The following is a 7,335-nucleotide window of genomic DNA, read 5'->3' on the forward strand; positions in this document are numbered from 1 at the left end:
ATGGATAAGCTGATTTTAAAATGCAAAGGACTTTGTATAGCCAAAAGCAATTTTGAAGAAGAATAGTGTTGGAAGACTTATTCTGAGTAATGTGAAAACTTACTATAAAGCTATGGTAATCAAGATACAGTGGTATTAACATGGGCATAGAAAAATTAATGGGTGGAACAAGATAGAATGCAGCAACAGAAACACTCATATAGTCACCTGATTTTTTTTCAACATCCTTGAAATGTAATCAACAAACAGAATTTTAAGATCTTTAAACTGTACAGTATGATGGTTTGGTATATGTATGCATTGTGGAAGGATTCCTTCCATCTAGTTAATCAACATATTCATAACCTCACATAACACACACAACCTCACTTTTTTTTTTTTATGAGAACACTTAAGTTCTACTATCTTGGCTAATTTCAGTTATTACAATTCAATGTTATCAACTATAGTCACCATGTTATACTTTAGATCCTCAGAACTTACTCATCTTATAACCATCAATACACCCATAGATTGTTCCTATACCTTGGTTATTGTGAATAATTATGTGTCAGGAGAGTACAGACATATCTTTGAGATACCGATTTCATTTCCTTTTAATATATGCACAGAAGTAGGATTCCTGGATCATATGGTACTTTTTTTTTTTTAATTTTTAAGGGAAACTCCATACTTTTTTCCATAGTGGATATACCAGTTTACTTTCCCACCAACAGAGTACAAGAACTCTCTTTTCTCCACATCCTGACCAGCATTTGTTCTCTCTTACATTTTTTATAACGGCCAACCTAACAAGTATGAGGTCATATCTCTTTGTGGTTTTGATCGCATTTCCCAAACGATTAGTGATATTGAGCACTTTTTCATGTACCTATTGGCCATTTGTATGTCTTCTTTGAAACAATGTCTAAGTCTTTTGCTCAATTTTTAAGTTGGTGTTTTGGGGTTTTTTGTTTGGTTTTTTGGTTTTTTGTTACTGAATTCTATGAGTTTTTGTACATTTTGGATATATATTTTGGATATTAACTTCTTATAGGATATGTGGTTTGCAGATATCTTCTCTCATTATGTAGGTTGTTGTTGATCTTGTGATGGTTTCATTTGCTGTGCAAAAGCTTCTTAGTTTGAATTGAGCCAGGAATATACAACAGAGAAAAGACCGGGTGTTGGGAAAACTGGACAGCTCCATACAAAAGAATGAAACCAGATGCCTACCTGACACCATACATAAAAACCAACTCAAAATGAATTAAAGACTTGGATTTAAGACCCAAAAAGTAAAACTCCTAAAGAAAACATAAGGAGTAATCTCCTTGACATCAGTCTTGGCAATGATTTTTTGTGTTTGACCCCAAAAAGCAAGGCAACTAAAGCAAAAAATAAACAAGTGGTACTACATTGAACTATATAGTCAACTAGCTTTGACAAAGGAAGCGGAGCTATAAAATGAGGAAAGAAAAAATATTTTCAACAAATGGTGCTGGAGTAACTAGATATCCATACAGAAAAATGAATTGGTAGGGAGAAAATGTAGTTAAAAAGTTAGAATATAGAAAGTTGGTAAATTCAAAAAGTAAATTAAATGTCTTTTTAAAAAAATAAAATGTAAAAATGACACATACATAGGGAAACCCCCCTAAAATATGAATAAGGTAATATTTTATTCTCTGAAAATTAATGTTAATATCTGGGTTTAAAAATAATTTTCTAGCAATATATAAAAAAATCTGACTCAGAAGACAAAGGAAATTTAATAGATCAATTGCTAGTATTAAAAAACTCTGGCCATATAATATCATAGATGGATACTATTAAATCTTTAAGGACCAGATAAAATTAATTACATCTTTCAGAGCATATATACAGGAGGAAGTAATTATTAGATAAATACTTATTAAGAATTTATTTTGAAATCCATAAGTACATTAATTCTAAAACCTGAAAAATATGACTCAAAAAGAGATAAGCAATCACAAATGAATATTAGCGTAAAAATCTAAAATTAAATAGTATAATACCCTCTAGTCCCATCTATGTCATTGCAGATGGCAGGATTTCATTCTTTTTGATGGCTGAGTAATATTCCATTGTGTATATATGCCACATCTTCTTTATCCATTCATCTGTCGATGGACATCTGGGCTCTTTCCAAGTAGAAATTAGATTGCAACCCCCAATCAACTGATGCTCATTCTTGGGATGAGAGGCCTCAGTATTAGAAACTCAGTGAAAGATATAAATAGTAGGACATCCATTGGTATTATTAGGACAAAGAAAAAGGTGTCAACAATGTCTTTGGTAAGTTTTGACATTCACTCTTGTTAAGTCAAGAATGGATGCCTATTTCCTTAAATGCCAAAAAAACCCTAATATCTGAGAACCTAACCAGCTTCATGCACAGGTAAAAATTAGAAACAGGAATGAAGCCAGGAATGAAACAAGGACCTCAGTCTCCTTGTTGGTCGACATCATTCTGGCCCCATTAGCTAGTGTATGGAGATGAAAGGAAGAATAAAATTTAAAAAGAAGAGGCAAAATTACATATTTTTTATAGATGACAATTTTACCCTTGGAAAGCCCAAGAGAATTAACTGAAAAATTACTAAATATCAAAATATTCAGAAAATTCTGACCAATTTTTAAGTTAACATTAAAAAATCAATAGTATCCCCTGTAAATAACCATGCAGGAAACAGAATGGAAAAAAATATCTCTTGGGACGCCTGGGTGGCTCAGTCGGTTAAGCGTCTGCCTTCAGCTCAGGTCATGATCCCAGGGTTCTGGGATTGAGTCCCGCATCGGGCTCCCTGCTCTGCGGGGAGCCTGCTTCTCCCTCTGCCTCTGCCTCTCTATCTCTCATGAATAAATAAATAAAATCTTAAAAAAAAAAAAAAAGAAAAAATATCTCTTTAGAAAGAGCAGGAATGTCCTTGATATAAATGATCGATATAAGGGATACTTTCAAACTCAATGGAAAGCCATAAAAGACACCTTAATAAACAAAAATGCATTCTATTCTTAGTAAACCTCAGTATGGGGGTGCCTGGGTGGCAGTCAGTTAAGCATCTGACTCTGGCTTCCACTCAGGTCGTGATCTCAGAGTCATGAGACTGAGCCCCGTGTTGGGCTCCATGCTCAGCGCAGAGTCTGCTTGTCCCTCTCCCTCCTCCTCTGCCCTCCCCCCAAATAAATAAATAAATATTAAAAAAAAAAACCTCGGTACGGAAAAATGTCAGTTACTCCTTAATAAATTAATATAAAACTAATAACTATAATGTCAAGATTGTGCTGTGAGTCCACATAAGCTGATTCAAAAGTTTTATTTAACATTTTCTTTTCATTTTTTATTTTTATTTATTTTTATTTTTTGCATGAAGGATCCAAGGATTTAATTTACATGACAGGGAAGAACTAAAAATACTTGTTACAAAATCAAACTTCAGGAAACAATCTGAAAGAACTATTCAGTTCTTTTATATAGAAGCCTTTCTGAGGACCTGAAATAAATCTAAAGAGCAGCATAAAGACCACTGAAATGATTAGCCCAACATACAGTGAAGAAAATAACATTTTTTCAATCTCAATTGAAAAAAACCCACTAATTATCTAGTACTCTAGATTTCCTAATCTGTTTTTTTTTTTACAAGTTTTGTGACTCATACTCAAAGTTCAACCTGTGTTTAACATTTTTAAGTTCAGACATATCAAAACCTAAAAAAGTACCGAAGGCTTGTGATTTTTTTATTGCTTTCATGCAAACATATCTTCTTTTTCCAAAATAAAATGAAACCACGTCGATTTTTCCACACCCACAAGAGTGAAGAAAGAAGTTCTGTATTTCCTTTTTACTGGGATATGGTCTCTTGTGGAAATCATCTCGAAGACATTGCTTTTTTTTTTTTTTCCTTCATAAGAACGGTCTTCATATCTTTTAGGGCTTAATGCTAAAATCTGAAAAGCATCATCATTAACAAGCGGCCCCTCTGTCCTGATTTCATTCCTTTGTCTTTTCAAAGGCACCACACTCCCCATCTTTTTGGGAGCTGGGGCTGCATCGCATCGCTGTTGATGACGAGAGGTTGCTCCTTCACATCCCTCTGGTCTTCTGCCCCAAAGTGGCCATCAGGCAGCTTTCTCTTTACAGAAAAGCTGGAGTCGTGGATCACCTCACCCTTCACTAAGAGCACGTCCCTATTCTTACTAAAATTAGGTTGGATCCAGAGGTCTGAGCAGCTGTTCTTTGGAGCCCTTCTGCAGCGCAGCAGGTGGATGGCAGTCAGGGTCACGTTGCCAGTGTAGACCCCAGAGCCAGGGATGCACTTGAACGCTGGAGATTTCAGAACTGTATGGACTGTTGTTGGTGTGATGTGGGGCCTTGCCTTCAAACGCAACTCAGACACCTCAGTCGTCACCAAGGTGCCAAACAAAGCAAAAGGGGCAAGTCACTACTTGTTTGCTGGGGCTCCCGGAGGCACCCTCTGTCTGGGGTCGTAGGGGCACAAGTGACTTGGAATGTATCCCAGCCAGTATTGGCAAGGAGGCTTCCGTTAGCATCGAGATCCAACTGAGAACCTTTGTTCCTATCATCCACACGTAATTTCTTCTCCCCCCGGGGCATAGTCCTACTGTGCTCTGAAAGGCCTTTAATGTCACAGAAAGTGCATGGGCAGAACACGCACCCAGGCCATTTGCAAGTGATGGATGCACTCTTCCTTGGACACCAGGCATTTGCAGGAGAGACACCAAACTGTTTTCTCACTCGTCCACTTTACACATGGTGCCCATGCTGCCAGGTTTTTGGGCTCCAAGTTTTCGGCAGGTTTGGATTCACTGTGCTTATGAGCCACCTCCATAGCAACCTGGGAGATGCTGGAAGGGAAGAGCTCATTGCAAATTGGACGGGTTTTCCACTGCTTCATCTCTTTGAGCACCTGGTTTGCTTCTGCCGCAGATGGAGAGGCCTGAGCAGACCTATTCCAAGTGGCGTTTACCACCGCTGAAGGAGACAGCAGGCAGGGCTAGATGGGCATCTGGGGCTGGGGGGACAGTGGCAACGCCTCCTGGAAGCACAGGCAAAGTCACAGATGCTGGGGCAAGCGTGGATGTGGGAATCCCATTCACTTGTTTCCCCGTCGGCATGAGCTGCCTGAGAATAGAGCCTGATGGAGGAACATGGGGTTTTCAGAGGCGCCAGGTCTCACTGGCTGATTTGCAGGTGGAATGTTGGTGCTCACAGACTGGTTAAGTTGTAGGACCCCAGGTCTCACTGGCTGGCCCGCAGGGGAGCTCTCCTGACATGACAGGTTAATGAAGCTGAAGAACACCAGAATTAATACCCTGGTTCACAGGGAGAGTACCTGCCAAGAGTCTGGTTGGAAGAAGGGAGCCCAGTGGGACCACCTGGCCAGCAGGAAGGACCCCAGAAGTTGCCATCTGTCCCAAAGGGACAACCCCAGCAGGGGTCATCTGGCCTGCAGGAAGGACCCCTGATGGGACTGTCTGACTCACAGAAATCACCCCTCATGAGCCAGCCTGAAGAACCCCCCTGGGGGTGACAGAAGGACAGGAAGGACGCCAGGCCCAGGCAGGTCTGTCGATGGAAAGAACTCCAGGCCCAACAGGCTGGCTAAGGGGTAAAGGCCCCAGGGTGAATGGCCTGGTTTATGGGGTGGATGCCTGTTCAACAGACATTTACAGGTCCGACTGGCTGACTCAAGGGCAACACAGGAGGATTTGCTGACTGAACAAGTGGGACTCCATGAGAAAGAAAGACCAGCTGGGGAACGGAGGGAGGCAGAGGACTGGAGCCTAGAGTCATGTGGGACTGCGCCACGGCAGGTGGAGAAGGGGTGAGGCTTCCAGAAGTGCCCCAGGCCACTGTTACCAGCTGGACCGCGGTCTGACTCGCTACAGGGTTGTGGGAATGTGGCTGTGAGGCCCAGAACCCTGCTGTTTCGGTGGTACAGCCAAAGATGCCATTGGTTTGGGAGCAAAGCATGCATTTGCTTCAAAAGTCCAGGCTTCCTAATATGTCCTGAAATCACGGATCTAAGTTTATTCTCCAATCCCTGTGTAGGTCCAATGTCAAAATAGGATACATTAAAGCATCCCGGCTGCTGGCATTGGTGTTGCAGTTTTTACAATAATACTTGTCACATGGTGGCATCTTCTCAGTAGAAAAGCTGTCCTCGGTTTTTCGTTGCTCGCCCATTTCCTTGGTTTGCAGGCCAAAGGAGTGAATTAAGTCATGAAAACGGGCTACCAGCCCATGCTTCTTCATGTAGTACGCAGTGTTTGAAAAGTTGCATTTTAAACCTGTAAAACTATCACATCCCTCCTCGAAGATTTAGTTTCACCCAGAATACTCGCTGGGTAGTTCTGGACTTTCTGAACAGGTGTGTGGAACATTCCAGTGTGCCTTCCCACAATTTGGGGTTGAGAAGAAAAATACACAGTTTGGGCAAGGGATCACCAGCTCCTGATCAATGTCATCTTCATGGTAACGATGTAAATGATTTCTGAATGAAGTAAGCATTTTGTAGAGTATTTACAGAGGCTGCTACAACAATATGACTTTGTTCGATATCTCACTTTCTTTCCAGAAGGTTCCCCAAGAGAAATATCTCCCCATGATGTGTTAAAAAAAAAAAAAAGTACTTCTCTCCTGGATCAAAGCCTTTAAGGTATTTTAGCAACTCCTAGCAGCTGGGAAACCCAATATCTGCTAGAATGCTTTTCACCTTTTTTTTTGTACCTTTCTAATGTTAAGATTTTCCACAGGAATTTGGAACATTTTTAAATTTTTTCCTAGGGGCACCTGGGTGGCTCAGTCGGTTGGGCGTCTGCCTTCAAGTCACGATCCCGGGGTCCTGGGATCAAGTCCTGCATCAGTGGGGATTCTGCTTCTCCCTCTCACTGTACCCTGCTTGTGCTCTCTCTCTCTCTCTCAAATACATAAAATTTTTAAAAAATATCTGACTATCAGTACGCAAGTGCATACTCTCTGAACCGGCAGGTCTCATTTCTGACGTTCCAAAGCCAAATGTTAGTAGAAATTCTGCAAACACAATCTGTGTCAACATAGTCAGCAAAGGCAAATGAAAAATTAGCATTTTAATGTCAACATCTGCATATCCATCATCCATGTTCAGGCTGGGAGTGTGGGGCTGAAGGGCTGGGGACTGGCTCTGGCCGCTAGGCTGCCCTCACAGTCCTCTCCCCCTGGGATGAAACCACCCCAGACCAGAGCTCAATGTCACTAGACCCCCATGGCCAACCTCAGTGGTCACTCCAGGCCACTCCTGGGAGAGGCTCCGGGGAACCAGGCTGTGGGGA

At 41.2% G+C, this 7,335-nt stretch overlaps 1 pseudogene; it reads right to left on the minus strand.

Moving 5' to 3' along the window:
* Nucleotides 1–3,640: 3,640 nt before the first annotated feature.
* LOC123854789 (activity-dependent neuroprotector homeobox protein 2-like) lies at nt 3,641–6,921 on the minus strand (annotated as a pseudogene).
* Nucleotides 6,922–7,335: the final 414 nt, after the last annotated feature.

This window comes from Mirounga angustirostris, unplaced genomic scaffold, assembly GCF_029215605.1.
Source record: "Mirounga angustirostris isolate CCGP_5_RB_7025 unplaced genomic scaffold, mMirAng1.0.hap1 SCAF_17, whole genome shotgun sequence".
In the NCBI taxonomy this organism is placed as follows: domain Eukaryota; kingdom Metazoa; phylum Chordata; class Mammalia; order Carnivora; family Phocidae; genus Mirounga; species Mirounga angustirostris.